Genomic DNA, 18,547 nt, shown 5'->3' with positions numbered 1-18,547 from the left:
ATTAATAATTGTTTTCAAAATCTCAAGCACATTAACAACAATGTAAACAATATGACAATTCCACTTTCACTTCACCATCTAACAATTGTCTAGTAGATACATATAGAGATGATACAATTAAACAAACTCTTAATCTAGCAGTTTCTTATAGTGAAGTTAATTCAACTAGTTACCACATATTATAGTATTGCAGTTTATATAAAATACTTGGATCTATCAGTTTTTTATAGTAAGGTTAATTAACCAGTTCAGCAAATCTGTTCTTTTTGTGGTACATACAAAGTAGACAACAACGTCAGCACTTGAATGGTCTCGTTACAATCTAGATTACATTTGTAAAGTACACAGTACCAATTTCCCCCAATCTATTTAAAATGAATATATAAAACAGCTGCGTGCTCGCAAGAATAAAATAAAATATAACAAATTGCAGTGCATCCCTTTGCAAAACAACGAAACACAGTTTTGTTTTGTTTATTTTTTATGTGTATGTATGCATATCGAAACTAAATCCTATCTTAACAAGTTTCCTCATTTATAGCGACCACCTCTCGATGCCCATAGAAATGCTAGCCGCCAGGTAAAGCAAATCAGACTGCCCCTAACAGGCACACAGCAAGGTGACACTAATTCCTCAATACAGAGCATCTAGGTCTACGCTTCTTTGGAAGCTCGTGGAACCAAATCGCCGCTAGCATTTGGCTGTTTAATCTAGGGGTATGATTCTTGCTTCGGGTGCGCGAGTTCCCGGGTTCAAATCCCGGATGTGTCCGTGTTCAATATCTTGCATTACTCTTTTCTAATTACGATGCATTGCCGGGAAGGCGCTCAATCACGTGACTGAAAAAGACTGACAAATCAGTCACCGAGAGCTCTGCTTGCCCACTCGTTAAATCAGGACTGCCATCTTTGTGTACACAGGGAATCAAATGCTTAAAAATTCAACAGAAGTCTCACATAACAGATTATAAAACCATTCATTTCACAGTTGCTGTACATCATACAGCAATGACTATTTTGGTAACATATGTTTGATTTTTTTCATGCGCCCATGTGTGTCTAAAACAATCCGGCTGCAGTAAGTTTTATCAGATGGTTGTTTAATTTTAAATATTTGATTTTGCAGCGCATGTAACTGCAACGCCATTGTTATGTGGCAGGACGAACAACAGGACCATATCAATCCTTAGAATGTGATTAATCATTCAACTCACGCTTCCATACATATTTGCAGTTTTCCCGACAACGCATTATCAATGCATGATTCCAAATGAACACATTCGTTTGATGGGGCTTAATGTAGTGACTAATATCACCTCACAGATCATTATAACTCACAGTGATACTTTCAAAGTTATGCTTTTAAGACTATTAACCAGTAAGGCAAATTAGTTGGGGAATGTATTACGCTTTATTCCAATGTTAAATGAAAAAGTTCAAAAAAGACTTGCGTTGGCCGGGAATCGAACCCGGGTCAACTGCTTGGAAGGCAGCTATGCTCACCACTATACCACCAACGCCTCCGTTCTCAAAATCACCTTCAAAGATTGAATTAAGCCACTGTAACGTTGGCTGCTGGGACAGGTCCCGTCTTGCCTCTACTCGATAAGCGTTAATACAGCGACTGGTGTTTGTGGGAGATTTTTATGGTGTTTATAGATTGATTATTTCTGTAATTATTATTTCATACACAGCAGGCTGGTGTGCATCATGCCTGTACTAACACGATGAAGCAATTATTGTATTCTATTTTCTTTCAAAAAGGTGCATGCCATGAAGATGGCGTGTGAAAAAAAAGAACAAGCTTCTCTGCCGTGTGAGGATTGCACCTACCGTGACCCGGATTCGAACCGGGGTTGTTGCGGCCACAACGAAAAGTACTAACCACTATACGATCACGGCGAACTACCGAGAAGCTCGTGTTTGTTTTGTCAGCTGGGCACTCCGTGCTACACACACGGCAGGACAATTGCCGCAGGTCGCTGCTATGTGTTTTGTTTTATTGTTTTAATTAGGCTACTTTCATTTTTAGAATCTTTCGTTTCTTTCCCTGCGCCAATCAGAGGATGATTCCCCTTTACCTGGCTCATTTCAAAGGCTGGTTTTAAAGACAAGGGGGAGCGGAATAGGAAGCAGGATGTAAGGGAACGGGAGGCTCTCGTGACGGCGGCGGTATGGCTGGTCGGCAGCCTGTGCTATGGCGGTGTGTTTACAATGATTCCGTGTGTGGTGTCCGAGTAGCGGCAGTAGTATTGAAGTGTAGCAGGTCTTTATATACAGATAGCGAAATTTATGTTATTTTCACTACGCCACCGTGTGTTTATTGAGGACAAGGACCTCGAGTGGTTGGTTCCCGCACAAACTCTTTTATCCAGGAGAAATCAAGCAATCATACTCCAAAAATAATCTTTACAAGTTTTAATTAATAATTGTTTTCAAAATCTCAAGCACATTAACAACAATGTAAACAATATGACAATTCCACTTTCACTTCACCATCTAACAATTGTCTAGTAGATACATATAGAGATGATACAATTAAACAAACTCTTAATCTAGCAGTTTCTTATAGTGAAGTTAATTCAACTAGTTACCACATATTATAGTATTGCAGTTTATATAAAATACTTGGATCTATCAGTTTTTTATAGTAAGGTTAATTAACCAGTTCAGCAAATCTGTTCTTTTTGTGGTACATACAAAGTAGACAACAACGTCAGCACTTGAATGGTCTCGTTACAATCTAGATTACATTTGTAAAGTACACAGTACCAATTTCCCCCAATCTATTTAAAATGAATATATAAAACAGCTGCGTGCTCGCAAGAATAAAATAAAATATAACAAATTGCAGTGCATCCCTTTGCAAAACAACGAAACACAGTTTTGTTTTGTTTATTTTTTATGTGTATGTATGCATATCGAAACTAAATCCTATCTTAACAAGTTTCCTCATTTATAGCGACCACCTCTCGATGCCCATAGAAATGCTAGCCGCCAGGTAAAGCAAATCAGACTGCCCCTAACAGGCACACAGCAAGGTGACACAAATTCCTCAATACAGAGCATCTAGGTCTACGCTTCTTTGGAAGCTCGTGGAACCAAATCGCCGCCAGCATTTGGCTGTTTAATCTAGGGGTATGATTCTTGCTTCGGGTGCGCGAGTTCCCGGGTTCAAATCCCGGATGTGTCCGTGTTCAATATCTTGCATTACTCTTTTCTAATTACGATGCATTGCCGGGAAGGCGCTCAATCACGTGACTGAAAAAGACTGAAAAATCAGTCACCGAGAGCTCTGCTTGCCCACTCGTTAAATCAGGACTGCCATCTTTGTGTACACAGGGAATCAAATGCTTAAAAATTCAACAGAAGTCTCACATAACAGATTATAAAACCATTCATTTCACAGTTGCTGTACATCATACAGCAATGACTATTTTGGTAACATATGTTTGATGTTTTTCATGCGCTCATGTGTGTCTAAAACAATCCGGCTGCAGTAAGTTTTATCAGATGGTTGTTTAATTTTAAATATTTGATTTTGCAGCGCATGTAACTGCAACGCCATTGTTATGTGGCAGGACGAACAACAGGACCATATCAATCCTTAGAATGTGATTAATCATTCAACTCACGCTTCCATACATATTTGCAGTTTTCCCGACAACGCATTATCAATGCATGATTCCAAATGAACACATTCGTTTGATGGGGCTTAATGTAGTGACTAATATCACCTCACAGATCATTATAACTCACAGTGATACTTTCAAAGTTATGCTTTTAAGACTATTAACCAGTAAGGCAAATTAGTTGGGGAATGTATTACGCTTTATTCCAATGTTAAATGAAAAAGTTCAAAAAAGACTTGCGTTGGCCGGGAATCGAACCCGGGTCAACTGCTTGGAAGGCAGCTATGCTCACCACTATACCACCAACGCCTCCGTTCTCAAAATCACCTTCAAAGATTGAATTAAGCCACTGTAACGTTGGCTGCTGGGACAGGTCCCGTCTTGCCTCTACTCGATAAGCGTTAATACAGCGACTGGTGTTTGTGGGAGATTTTTATGGTGTTTATAGATTGATTATTTCTGTAATTATTATTTCATACACAGCAGGCTGGTGTGCATCATGCCTGTACTAACACGATGAAGCAATTATTGTATTCTATTTTCTTTCAAAAAGGTGCATGCCATGAAGATGGCGTGTGAAAAAAAAGAACAAGCTTCTCTGCCGTGTGAGGATTGCACCTACCGTGACCCGGATTCGAACCGGGGTTGTTGCGGCCACAACGAAAAGTACTAACCACTATACGATCACGGCGAACTACCGAGAAGCTCGTGTTTGTTTTGTCAGCTGGGCACTCCGTGCTACACACACGGCAGGACAATTGCCGCAGGTCGCTGCTATGTGTTTTGTTTTATTGTTTTAATTAGGCTACTTTCATTTTTAGAATCTTTCGTTTCTTTCCCTGCGCCAATCAGAGGATGATTCCCCTTTACCTGGCTCATTTCAAAGGCTGGTTTTAAAGACAAGGGGGAGCGGAATAGGAAGCAGGATGTAAGGGAACGGGAGGCTCTCGTGACGGCGGCGGTATGGCTGGTCGGCAGCCTGTGCTATGGCGGTGTGTTTACAATGATTCCGTGTGTGGTGTCCGAGTAGCGGCAGTAGTATTGAAGTGTAGCAGGTCTTTATATACAGATAGCGAAATTTATGTTATTTTCACTACGCCACCGTGTGTTTATTGAGGACAAGGACCTCGAGTGGTTGGTTCCCGCACAAACTCTTTTATCCAGGAGAAATCAAGCAATCATACTCCAAAAATAATCTTTACAAGTTTTAATTAATAATTGTTTTCAAAATCTCAAGCACATTAACAACAATGTAAACAATATGACAATTCCACTTTCACTTCACCATCTAACAATTGTCTAGTAGATACATATAGAGATGATACAATTAAACAAACTCTTAATCTAGCAGTTTCTTATAGTGAAGTTAATTCAACTAGTTACCACATATTATAGTATTGCAGTTTATATAAAATACTTGGATCTATCAGTTTTTTATAGTAAGGTTAATTAACCAGTTCAGCAAATCTGTTCTTTTTGTGGTACATACAAAGTAGACAACAACGTCAGCACTTGAATGGTCTCGTTACAATCTAGATTACATTTGTAAAGTACACAGTACCAATTTCCCCCAATCTATTTAAAATGAATATATAAAACAGCTGCGTGCTCGCAAGAATAAAATAAAATATAACAAATTGCAGTGCATCCCTTTGCAAAACAACGAAACACAGTTTTGTTTTGTTTATTTTTTATGTGTATGTATGCATATCGAAACTAAATCCTATCTTAACAAGTTTCCTCATTTATAGCGACCACCTCTCGATGCCCATAGAAATGCTAGCCGCCAGGTAAAGCAAATCAGACTGCCCCTAACAGGCACACAGCAAGGTGACACAAATTCCTCAATACAGAGCATCTAGGTCTACGCTTCTTTGGAAGCTCGTGGAACCAAATCGCCGCCAGCATTTGGCTGTTTAATCTAGGGGTATGATTCTTGCTTCGGGTGCGCGAGTTCCCGGGTTCAAATCCCGGATGTGTCCGTGTTCAATATCTTGCATTACTCTTTTCTAATTACGATGCATTGCCGGGAAGGCGCTCAATCACGTGACTGAAAAAGACTGAAAAATCAGTCACCGAGAGCTCTGCTTGCCCACTCGTTAAATCAGGACTGCCATCTTTGTGTACACAGGGAATCAAATGCTTAAAAATTCAACAGAAGTCTCACATAACAGATTATAAAACCATTCATTTCACAGTTGCTGTACATCATACAGCAATGACTATTTTGGTAACATATGTTTGATGTTTTTCATGCGCTCATGTGTGTCTAAAACAATCCGGCTGCAGTAAGTTTTATCAGATGGTTGTTTAATTTTAAATATTTGATTTTGCAGCGCATGTAACTGCAACGCCATTGTTATGTGGCAGGACGAACAACAGGACCATATCAATCCTTAGAATGTGATTAATCATTCAACTCACGCTTCCATACATATTTGCAGTTTTCCCGACAACGCATTATCAATGCATGATTCCAAATGAACACATTCGTTTGATGGGGCTTAATGTAGTGACTAATATCACCTCACAGATCATTATAACTCACAGTGATACTTTCAAAGTTATGCTTTTAAGACTATTAACCAGTAAGGCAAATTAGTTGGGGAATGTATTACGCTTTATTCCAATGTTAAATGAAAAAGTTCAAAAAAGACTTGCGTTGGCCGGGAATCGAACCCGGGTCAACTGCTTGGAAGGCAGCTATGCTCACCACTATACCACCAACGCCTCCGTTCTCAAAATCACCTTCAAAGATTGAATTAAGCCACTGTAACGTTGGCTGCTGGGACAGGTCCCGTCTTGCCTCTACTCGATAAGCGTTAATACAGCGACTGGTGTTTGTGGGAGATTTTTATGGTGTTTATAGATTGATTATTTCTGTAATTATTATTTCATACACAGCAGGCTGGTGTGCATCATGCCTGTACTAACACGATGAAGCAATTATTGTATTCTATTTTCTTTCAAAAAGGTGCATGCCATGAAGATGGCGTGTGAAAAAAAAGAACAAGCTTCTCTGCCGTGTGAGGATTGCACCTACCGTGACCCGGATTCGAACCGGGGTTGTTGCGGCCACAACGAAAAGTACTAACCACTATACGATCACGGCGAACTACCGAGAAGCTCGTGTTTGTTTTGTCAGCTGGGCACTCCGTGCTACACACACGGCAGGACAATTGCCGCAGGTCGCTGCTATGTGTTTTGTTTTATTGTTTTAATTAGGCTACTTTCATTTTTAGAATCTTTCGTTTCTTTCCCTGCGCCAATCAGAGGATGATTCCCCTTTACCTGGCTCATTTCAAAGGCTGGTTTTAAAGACAAGGGGGAGCGGAATAGGAAGCAGGATGTAAGGGAACGGGAGGCTCTCGTGACGGCGGCGGTATGGCTGGTCGGCAGCCTGTGCTATGGCGGTGTGTTTACAATGATTCCGTGTGTGGTGTCCGAGTAGCGGCAGTAGTATTGAAGTGTAGCAGGTCTTTATATACAGATAGCGAAATTTATGTTATTTTCACTACGCCACCGTGTGTTTATTGAGGACAAGGACCTCGAGTGGTTGGTTCCCGCACAAACTCTTTTATCCAGGAGAAATCAAGCAATCATACTCCAAAAATAATCTTTACAAGTTTTAATTAATAATTGTTTTCAAAATCTCAAGCACATTAACAACAATGTAAACAATATGACAATTCCACTTTCACTTCACCATCTAACAATTGTCTAGTAGATACATATAGAGATGATACAATTAAACAAACTCTTAATCTAGCAGTTTCTTATAGTGAAGTTAATTCAACTAGTTACCACATATTATAGTATTGCAGTTTATATAAAATACTTGGATCTATCAGTTTTTTATAGTAAGGTTAATTAACCAGTTCAGCAAATCTGTTCTTTTTGTGGTACATACAAAGTAGACAACAACGTCAGCACTTGAATGGTCTCGTTACAATCTAGATTACATTTGTAAAGTACACAGTACCAATTTCCCCCAATCTATTTAAAATGAATATATAAAACAGCTGCGTGCTCGCAAGAATAAAATAAAATATAACAAATTGCAGTGCATCCCTTTGCAAAACAACGAAACACAGTTTTGTTTTGTTTATTTTTTATGTGTATGTATGCATATCGAAACTAAATCCTATCTTAACAAGTTTCCTCATTTATAGCGACCACCTCTCGATGCCCATAGAAATGCTAGCCGCCAGGTAAAGCAAATCAGACTGCCCCTAACAGGCACACAGCAAGGTGACACAAATTCCTCAATACAGAGCATCTAGGTCTACGCTTCTTTGGAAGCTCGTGGAAGCTCGTGGAACCAAATCGCCGCCAGCATTTGGCTGTTTAATCTAGGGGTATGATTCTTGCTTCGGGTGCGCGAGTTCCAGGGTTCAAATCACGGATGTGTCCGTGTTCAATATCTTGCATTACTCTTTTCTAATTACGATGCATTGCCGGGAAGGCGCTCAATCACGTGACTGAAAAAGACTGACAAATCAGTCACCGAGAGCTCTGCTTGCCCACTCGTTAAATCAGGACTGCCATCTTTGTGTACACAGGGAATCAAATGCTTAAAAATTCAACAGAAGTCTCACATAACAGATTATAAAACCATTCATTTCACAGTTGCTGTACATCATACAGCAATGACTATTTTGGTAACATATGTTTGATGTTTTTCATGCGCTCATGTGTGTCTAAAACAATCCGGCTGCAGTAAGTTTTATCAGATGGTTGTTTAATTTTAAATATTTGATTTTGCAGCGCATGTAACTGCAACGCCATTGTTATGTGGCAGGACGAACAACAGGACCATATCAATCCTTAGAATGTGATTAATCATTCAACTCACGCTTCCATACATATTTGCAGTTTTCCCGACAACGCATTATCAATGCATGATTCCAAATGAACACATTCGTTTGATGGGGCTTAATGTAGTGACTAATATCACCTCACAGATCATTATAACTCACAGTGATACTTTCAAAGTTATGCTTTTAAGACTATTAACCAGTAAGGCAAATTAGTTGGGGAATGTATTACGCTTTATTCCAATGTTAAATGAAAAAGTTCAAAAAAGACTTGCGTTGGCCGGGAATCGAACCCGGGTCAACTGCTTGGAAGGCAGCTATGCTCACCACTATACCACCAACGCCTCCGTTCTCAAAATCACCTTCAAAGATTGAATTAAGCCACTGTAACGTTGGCTGCTGGGACAGGTCCCGTCTTGCCTCTACTCGATAAGCGTTAATACAGCGACTGGTGTTTGTGGGAGATTTTTATGGTGTTTATAGATTGATTATTTCTGTAATTATTATTTCATACACAGCAGGCTGGTGTGCATCATGCCTGTACTAACACGATGAAGCAATTATTGTATTCTATTTTCTTTCAAAAAGGTGCATGCCATGAAGATGGCGTGTGAAAAAAAAGAACAAGCTTCTCTGCCGTGTGAGGATTGCACCTACCGTGACCCGGATTCGAACCGGGGTTGTTGCGGCCACAACGAAAAGTACTAACCACTATACGATCACGGCGAACTACCGAGAAGCTCGTGTTTGTTTTGTCAGCTGGGCACTCCGTGCTACACACACGGCAGGACAATTGCCGCAGGTCGCTGCTATGTGTTTTGTTTTATTGTTTTAATTAGGCTACTTTCATTTTTAGAATCTTTCGTTTCTTTCCCTGCGCCAATCAGAGGATGATTCCCCTTTACCTGGCTCATTTCAAAGGCTGGTTTTAAAGACAAGGGGGAGCGGAATAGGAAGCAGGATGTAAGGGAACGGGAGGCTCTCGTGACGGCGGCGGTATGGCTGGTCGGCAGCCTGTGCTATGGCGGTGTGTTTACAATGATTCCGTGTGTGGTGTCCGAGTAGCGGCAGTAGTATTGAAGTGTAGCAGGTCTTTATATACAGATAGCGAAATTTATGTTATTTTCACTACGCCACCGTGTGTTTATTGAGGACAAGGACCTCGAGTGGTTGGTTCCCGCACAAACTCTTTTATCCAGGAGAAATCAAGCAATCATACTCCAAAAATAATCTTTACAAGTTTTAATTAATAATTGTTTTCAAAATCTCAAGCACATTAACAACAATGTAAACAATATGACAATTCCACTTTCACTTCACCATCTAACAATTGTCTAGTAGATACATATAGAGATGATACAATTAAACAAACTCTTAATCTAGCAGTTTCTTATAGTGAAGTTAATTCAACTAGTTACCACATATTATAGTATTGCAGTTTATATAAAATACTTGGATCTATCAGTTTTTTATAGTAAGGTTAATTAACCAGTTCAGCAAATCTGTTCTTTTTGTGGTACATACAAAGTAGACAACAACGTCAGCACTTGAATGGTCTCGTTACAATCTAGATTACATTTGTAAAGTACACAGTACCAATTTCCCCCAATCTATTTAAAATGAATATATAAAACAGCTGCGTGCTCGCAAGAATAAAATAAAATATAACAAATTGCAGTGCATCCCTTTGCAAAACAACGAAACACAGTTTTGTTTTGTTTATTTTTTATGTGTATGTATGCATATCGAAACTAAATCCTATCTTAACAAGTTTCCTCATTTATAGCGACCACCTCTCGATGCCCATAGAAATGCTAGCCGCCAGGTAAAGCAAATCAGACTGCCCCTAACAGGCACACAGCAAGGTGACACAAATTCCTCAATACAGAGCATCTAGGTCTACGCTTCTTTGGAAGCTCGTGGAACCAAATCGCCGCCAGCATTTGGCTGTTTAATCTAGGGGTATGATTCTTGCTTCGGGTGCGCGAGTTCCCGGGTTCAAATCCCGGATGTGTCCGTGTTCAATATCTTGCATTACTCTTTTCTAATTACGATGCATTGCCGGGAAGGCGCTCAATCACGTGACTGAAAAAGACTGAAAAATCAGTCACCGAGAGCTCTGCTTGCCCACTCGTTAAATCAGGACTGCCATCTTTGTGTACACAGGGAATCAAATGCTTAAAAATTCAACAGAAGTCTCACATAACAGATTATAAAACCATTCATTTCACAGTTGCTGTACATCATACAGCAATGACTATTTTGGTAACATATGTTTGATGTTTTTCATGCGCTCATGTGTGTCTAAAACAATCCGGCTGCAGTAAGTTTTATCAGATGGTTGTTTAATTTTAAATATTTGATTTTGCAGCGCATGTAACTGCAACGCCATTGTTATGTGGCAGGACGAACAACAGGACCATATCAATCCTTAGAATGTGATTAATCATTCAACTCACGCTTCCATACATATTTGCAGTTTTCCCGACAACGCATTATCAATGCATGATTCCAAATGAACACATTCGTTTGATGGGGCTTAATGTAGTGACTAATATCACCTCACAGATCATTATAACTCACAGTGATACTTTCAAAGTTATGCTTTTAAGACTATTAACCAGTAAGGCAAATTAGTTGGGGAATGTATTACGCTTTATTCCAATGTTAAATGAAAAAGTTCAAAAAAGACTTGCGTTGGCCGGGAATCGAACCCGGGTCAACTGCTTGGAAGGCAGCTATGCTCACCACTATACCACCAACGCCTCCGTTCTCAAAATCACCTTCAAAGATTGAATTAAGCCACTGTAACGTTGGCTGCTGGGACAGGTCCCGTCTTGCCTCTACTCGATAAGCGTTAATACAGCGACTGGTGTTTGTGGGAGATTTTTATGGTGTTTATAGATTGATTATTTCTGTAATTATTATTTCATACACAGCAGGCTGGTGTGCATCATGCCTGTACTAACACGATGAAGCAATTATTGTATTCTATTTTCTTTCAAAAAGGTGCATGCCATGAAGATGGCGTGTGAAAAAAAAGAACAAGCTTCTCTGCCGTGTGAGGATTGCACCTACCGTGACCCGGATTCGAACCGGGGTTGTTGCGGCCACAACGAAAAGTACTAACCACTATACGATCACGGCGAACTACCGAGAAGCTCGTGTTTGTTTTGTCAGCTGGGCACTCCGTGCTACACACACGGCAGGACAATTGCCGCAGGTCGCTGCTATGTGTTTTGTTTTATTGTTTTAATTAGGCTACTTTCATTTTTAGAATCTTTCGTTTCTTTCCCTGCGCCAATCAGAGGATGATTCCCCTTTACCTGGCTCATTTCAAAGGCTGGTTTTAAAGACAAGGGGGAGCGGAATAGGAAGCAGGATGTAAGGGAACGGGAGGCTCTCGTGACGGCGGCGGTATGGCTGGTCGGCAGCCTGTGCTATGGCGGTGTGTTTACAATGATTCCGTGTGTGGTGTCCGAGTAGCGGCAGTAGTATTGAAGTGTAGCAGGTCTTTATATACAGATAGCGAAATTTATGTTATTTTCACTACGCCACCGTGTGTTTATTGAGGACAAGGACCTCGAGTGGTTGGTTCCCGCACAAACTCTTTTATCCAGGAGAAATCAAGCAATCATACTCCAAAAATAATCTTTACAAGTTTTAATTAATAATTGTTTTCAAAATCTCAAGCACATTAACAACAATGTAAACAATATGACAATTCCACTTTCACTTCACCATCTAACAATTGTCTAGTAGATACATATAGAGATGATACAATTAAACAAACTCTTAATCTAGCAGTTTCTTATAGTGAAGTTAATTCAACTAGTTACCACATATTATAGTATTGCAGTTTATATAAAATACTTGGATCTATCAGTTTTTTATAGTAAGGTTAATTAACCAGTTCAGCAAATCTGTTCTTTTTGTGGTACATACAAAGTAGACAACAACGTCAGCACTTGAATGGTCTCGTTACAATCTAGATTACATTTGTAAAGTACACAGTACCAATTTCCCCCAATCTATTTAAAATGAATATATAAAACAGCTGCGTGCTCGCAAGAATAAAATAAAATATAACAAATTGCAGTGCATCCCTTTGCAAAACAACGAAACACAGTTTTGTTTTGTTTATTTTTTATGTGTATGTATGCATATCGAAACTAAATCCTATCTTAACAAGTTTCCTCATTTATAGCGACCACCTCTCGATGCCCATAGAAATGCTAGCCGCCAGGTAAAGCAAATCAGACTGCCCCTAACAGGCACACAGCAAGGTGACACAAATTCCTCAATACAGAGCATCTAGGTCTACGCTTCTTTGGAAGCTCGTGGAAGCTCGTGGAACCAAATCGCCGCCAGCATTTGGCTGTTTAATCTAGGGGTATGATTCTTGCTTCGGGTGCGCGAGTTCCAGGGTTCAAATCACGGATGTGTCCGTGTTCAATATCTTGCATTACTCTTTTCTAATTACGATGCATTGCCGGGAAGGCGCTCAATCACGTGACTGAAAAAGACTGACAAATCAGTCACCGAGAGCTCTGCTTGCCCACTCGTTAAATCAGGACTGCCATCTTTGTGTACACAGGGAATCAAATGCTTAAAAATTCAACAGAAGTCTCACATAACAGATTATAAAACCATTCATTTCACAGTTGCTGTACATCATACAGCAATGACTATTTTGGTAACATATGTTTGATGTTTTTCATGCGCTCATGTGTGTCTAAAACAATCCGGCTGCAGTAAGTTTTATCAGATGGTTGTTTAATTTTAAATATTTGATTTTGCAGCGCATGTAACTGCAACGCCATTGTTATGTGGCAGGACGAACAACAGGACCATATCAATCCTTAGAATGTGATTAATCATTCAACTCACGCTTCCATACATATTTGCAGTTTTCCCGACAACGCATTATCAATGCATGATTCCAAATGAACACATTCGTTTGATGGGGCTTAATGTAGTGACTAATATCACCTCACAGATCATTATAACTCACAGTGATACTTTCAAAGTTATGCTTTTAAGACTATTAACCAGTAAGGCAAATTAGTTGGGGAATGTATTACGCTTTATTCCAATGTTAAATGAAAAAGTTCAAAAAAGACTTGCGTTGGCCGGGAATCGAACCCGGGTCAACTGCTTGGAAGGCAGCTATGCTCACCACTATACCACCAACGCCTCCGTTCTCAAAATCACCTTCAAAGATTGAATTAAGCCACTGTAACGTTGGCTGCTGGGACAGGTCCCGTCTTGCCTCTACTCGATAAGCGTTAATACAGCGACTGGTGTTTGTGGGAGATTTTTATGGTGTTTATAGATTGATTATTTCTGTAATTATTATTTCATACACAGCAGGCTGGTGTGCATCATGCCTGTACTAACACGATGAAGCAATTATTGTATTCTATTTTCTTTCAAAAAGGTGCATGCCATGAAGATGGCGTGTGAAAAAAAAGAACAAGCTTCTCTGCCGTGTGAGGATTGCACCTGCCGTGACCCGGATTCGAACCGGGGTTGTTGCGGCCACAACGAAAAGTACTAACCACTATACGATCACGGCGAACTACCGAGAAGCTCGTGTTTGTTTTGTCAGCTGGGCACTCCGTGCTACACACACGGCAGGACAATTGCCGCAGGTCGCTGCTATGTGTTTTGTTTTATTGTTTTAATTAGGCTACTTTCATTTTTAGAATCTTTTCGTTTCTTTCCCTGCGCCAATCAGAGGATGATTCCCCTTTACCTGGCTCATTTCAAAGGCTGGTTTTAAAGACAAGGGGAGCGGAATAGGAAGCAGGATGTAAGGAACGGAGGCTCTCGTGACGGCGGCGGTATGGCTGGTCGGCAGCCTGTGCTATGGCGGTGTGTTTACAATGATTCCGTGTGTGGTGTCCGTGAGTAGCGGCAGTAGTATTGAAGTGTAGCAGGTCTTTATATACAGATAGCGAAATTTATGTTATTTTCACTACGCCACCGTGTGTTTATTGAGACAAGGACCTCGAGTGGTTGGTTCCCGCACAAACCTCTTTTATCCAGGAGAAATCAAGCAATCATACTCCAAAAATAATCTTTACAAGTTTTAATTAATAATTGTTTTCAAAATCTCAAGCACATTAACAACAATGTAAACAATATGACAATTCCACTTTCACTTCACCATCTAACAATTGTCTAGTAGATACATATAGAGATGATACAATTAAACAAACTCTTAATCTAGCAGTTTCTTATAGTGAAGTTAATTCAACTAGTTACCACATATTATAGTATTGCAGTTTATATAAAATACTTGGATCTATCAGTTTCTTATAGTAAGGTTAATTAACCAGTTCAGCAAATCTGTTCTTCTTGTTGGTACATACAAAGTAGACAACAACGTCAGCACTTGAATGGTCTCGTTACAATCTAGATTACATTTGTAAAGTACACAGTACCAATTTCCCCCAATCTATTTAAAATGAATATATAAAACAGCTGCGTGCTCGCAAGAATAAAATAAAATATAACAAATTGCAGTGCATCCCTTTGCAAAACAAACGAAACACAGTTTTGTTTTGTTTATTTTTTATGTGTATGTATGCATATCGAAACTAAATCCTATCTTAACAAGTTTCCTCATTTATAGCGACCACCTCTCGATGCCCATAGAAATGCTAGCCGCCAGGTAAAGCAAATCAGACTGCCCCTAACAGGCACACAGCAAGGTGACACAAATTCCTCAATACAGAGCATCTAGGTCTACGCTTCTTTGGAAGCTCGTGGAAGCTCGTGGGAACCAAATCGCCGCCAGCATTTGGCTGTTTAATCTAGGGGTATGATTCTTGCTTCGGGTGCGCGCGTTCCAGGGTTCAAATCACGGATGTGTCCGTGTTCAATATCTGGCATTACTCTTTTCTAATTACGATGCATTGCCGGGAAGGCGCTCAATCACGTGGACTGAAAAAGACTGACAAATCAGTCACCGAGAGCTCTGCTTGCCCACTCGTTAAATCAGGACTGCCATCTTTGTGTACACAGGGAATCAAATGCTTAAAAATTCAACAGAAGTCTCACATAACAGATTATAAAACCATTCATTTCAACAGTTGCTGTACATCATACAGCAATGACTATTTTGGTAACATATGTTTGATGTTTTTCATGCGCTCATGTGTGTCTAAAACAATCCGGCTGCAGTAAGTTTTATCAGATGGTTGTTTAATTTTAAATATTTGATTTTGCAGCGCATGTAACTGCAACGCCATTGTTATGTGGCAGGACGAACAACAGGACCATATCAATCCTTAGAATGTGATTAATCATTCAACTCACGCTTCCATACATATTTGCAGTTTTCCGACAAACGCATTATCAATGCATGATTCCAAATGAACACATTCGTTTGATGGGGCTTAATGTAGTGACTAATATCACCTCACAGATCATTATAACTCACAGTGATACTTTCAAAGTTATGCTTTTAAGACTATTAACCAGTAAGGCAAATTAGTTGGGGAATGTATTACGCTTTATTCCAATGTTAAATGAAAAAGTTCAAAAAAGACTTGCGTTGGCCGGGAATCGAACCCGGGTCAACTGCTTGGAAGGCAGCTATGCTCACCACTATACCACAACGCCTCCGTTCTCAAAATCACCTTCAAAGATTGAATTAAGCCACTGTAACGTTGGCTGCTGGGACAGGTCCCGTCTTGCCTCTACTCGATAAGCGTTAATACAGCGACTGGTGTTTGTGGGAGATTTTTATGGTGTTTATAGATTGATTATTTCTGTAATTATTATTTCATACACAGCAGGCTGGTGTGCATCATGCCCTGTACTAACACGATGAAGCAATTATTGTATTCTATTTTCTTTCAAAAAGGTGCATGCCATGAAGATGGCGTGTGAAAAAAAAGAACAAGCTTCTCTGCCGTGTGAGGATTGCACCTACCGTGACCCGGATTCGAACCGGGGTTGTTGCGGCCCACAACGAAAAGTACTAACCACTATACGATCCCGGCGAACTACCGAGAAGCTCGTGTTTGTTTTGTCAGCTGGGCACTCCGTGCTACACACACGGCAGGACAATTGCCGCAGGTCGCTGCTATGTGTTTTTGTTTTATTGTTTTAATTAGGCTACTTTCATTTTTAGAATCTTTCGTTTCTTTCCCTGCGCCAATCAGAGGATGATTCCCTTTACCTGGCTCATTTCAAAGGCTGGTTTTAAAGACAAGGGGGAGCGGAATAGGAAGCAGGATGTAAGGGAACGGGAGGCTCTCGTGACGGCGGCGGTATGGCTGGTCGGCAGCCTGTGCTATGGCGGGTGTGTTTACAATGATTCCGTTGTGTGGTGTCCGAGTAGCGGCAGTAGTATTGAAGTGTAGCAGGTCTTTATATACAGATAGCGAAATTTATGTTATTTCACTACGCCACCGTGTGTTTATTGAGGACAAGGACCTCGAGTGGTTGGTTCCCGCACAAACTCTTTTATCCAGGGAGAAATCAAGCAATCATACTCCAAAAATAATCTTTACAAGTTTTAATTAATAATTGTTTTCAAAATCTCAAGCACATTAACAACAATGTAAACAATATGACAATTCCACTTTCACTTCACCATCTAACAATTGTCTAGTAGATACATATAGAGATGATACAATTAAACAAACTCTTAATCTAGCAGTTTCTTATAGTGAAGTTAATTCAACTAGTTACCACATATTATAGTATTGCAGTTTATATAAAATACTTGGATCTATCAGTTTTTTATAGTAAGGTTAATTAACCAGTTCAGCAAATCTGTTCTTTTTGTTGGTACATACAAAGTAGACAACAACGTCAGCACTTGAATGGTCTCGTTACAATCTAGATTACATTTGTAAAGTACACAGTACCATTTCCCCCAATCTATTTAAAATGAATATATAAAACAGCTGCGTGCTCGCAAGAATAAAATAAAATATAACAAATTGCAGTGCATCCCTTTGCAAAACAACGAAACACAGTTTTGTTTTGTTTATTTTTTATGTGTATGTATGCATATCGAAACTAAATCCTATCTTAACAAGTTTCCTCATTTATAGCGACCCACCTCTCGATGCCCATAGAAATGCTAGCCGCCAGGTAAAGCAAATCAGACTGCCCCTAACAGGCACACAGCAAGGTGACACAAATTCCTCAATACAGAGCATCTAGGTCTACGCTTCTTTGGAAGCTCGTGGAAGCTCGTGGAACCAAATCGCCGCCAGCATTTGGCTGTTTAATCTAGGGGTATGATTCTTGCTTCGGGTGCGCGAGTTCCAGGGGTTCAAATCACGGATGTGTCCGTGTTCAATATCTTGCATTACTCTTTTCCTAATTACGATGCATTGCCGGGAAGGCGCTCAATCACGTGACTGAAAAAGACTGACAAATCAGTCACCGAGAGCTCTGCTTGCCCACTCGTTAAATCAGGACTGCCATCTTTGTGTACACAGGGAATCAAATGCTTAAAAATTCAACAGAAGTCTCACATAACAGATTATAAAACCATTCATTTCACAGTTGCTGTACATCATACAGCAATGACTATTTTGGTAACATATGTTTGATGTTTTTCATGCGCTCATGTGTGTCTAAAACAATCCGGCTGCAGTAAGTTTTATCAGATGGTTGTTTAATTTTAAATATTTGATTTTGCAGCGCATGTAACTGCAACGCCATTGTTATGTGGCAGGACGAACAAACAGGACCATATCAATCCTTAGAATGTGATTAATCATTCAACTCACGCTTCCATACATATTTGCAGTTTTCCCGACAACGCATTATCAATGCATGATTCCAATGAACACATTCGTTTGATGGGGCTTAATGTAGTGACTAATATCACCCTCACAGATCATTATAACTCACAGTGATACTTTCAAAGTTATGCTTTTAAGACTATTAACCAGTAAGGCAAATTAGTTTGGGGAATGTATTACGCTTTATTCCAATGTTAAATGAAAAAGTTCAAAAAAGACTTGCGTTGGCCGGGAATCGAACCCGGGTCAACTGCTTGGAAGGCAGCTATGCTCACCACTATACCACCAACGCCTCCGTTCTCAAAATCACCTTCAATGA

General features: G+C 39.9%; 8 non-coding genes across 8 annotated transcripts; all 8 read right to left on the bottom strand.

Moving 5' to 3' along the window:
• Positions 1 to 1,448: 1,448 nt before the first annotated feature.
• trnag-ucc (transfer RNA glycine (anticodon UCC)) lies at positions 1,449 to 1,520 on the bottom strand. Its single transcript has one exon. It is a non-coding gene; the product is annotated as a tRNA-Gly (tRNA).
• A 2,349-nt stretch (positions 1,521 to 3,869) lies between these two features.
• On the bottom strand, positions 3,870 to 3,941 carry trnag-ucc (transfer RNA glycine (anticodon UCC)). Its single transcript has one exon. It is a non-coding gene; the product is annotated as a tRNA-Gly (tRNA).
• Positions 3,942 to 6,290: 2,349 nt separating this feature from the next.
• Positions 6,291 to 6,362, bottom strand: trnag-ucc (transfer RNA glycine (anticodon UCC)). Its single transcript has one exon. It is a non-coding gene; the product is annotated as a tRNA-Gly (tRNA).
• Positions 6,363 to 8,721: 2,359 nt separating this feature from the next.
• trnag-ucc (transfer RNA glycine (anticodon UCC)) lies at positions 8,722 to 8,793 on the bottom strand. The gene has a single exon. It is a non-coding gene; the product is annotated as a tRNA-Gly (tRNA).
• A 2,349-nt stretch (positions 8,794 to 11,142) lies between these two features.
• On the bottom strand, positions 11,143 to 11,214 carry trnag-ucc (transfer RNA glycine (anticodon UCC)). Its single transcript has one exon. It is a non-coding gene; the product is annotated as a tRNA-Gly (tRNA).
• A 2,359-nt stretch (positions 11,215 to 13,573) lies between these two features.
• trnag-ucc (transfer RNA glycine (anticodon UCC)) lies at positions 13,574 to 13,645 on the bottom strand. Its single transcript has one exon. It is a non-coding gene; the product is annotated as a tRNA-Gly (tRNA).
• A 2,363-nt stretch (positions 13,646 to 16,008) lies between these two features.
• On the bottom strand, positions 16,009 to 16,081 carry trnag-ucc (transfer RNA glycine (anticodon UCC)). Its single transcript has one exon. It is a non-coding gene; the product is annotated as a tRNA-Gly (tRNA).
• Positions 16,082 to 18,448: 2,367 nt separating this feature from the next.
• Positions 18,449 to 18,520, bottom strand: trnag-ucc (transfer RNA glycine (anticodon UCC)). The gene has a single exon. It is a non-coding gene; the product is annotated as a tRNA-Gly (tRNA).
• Positions 18,521 to 18,547: the final 27 nt, after the last annotated feature.

This window comes from Acipenser ruthenus, chromosome 50, assembly GCF_902713425.1.
Source record: "Acipenser ruthenus chromosome 50, fAciRut3.2 maternal haplotype, whole genome shotgun sequence".
Lineage (NCBI taxonomy): Eukaryota > Metazoa > Chordata > Actinopteri > Acipenseriformes > Acipenseridae > Acipenser > Acipenser ruthenus.
This window is presented reverse-complemented; position numbering and strand designations above follow the sequence as displayed.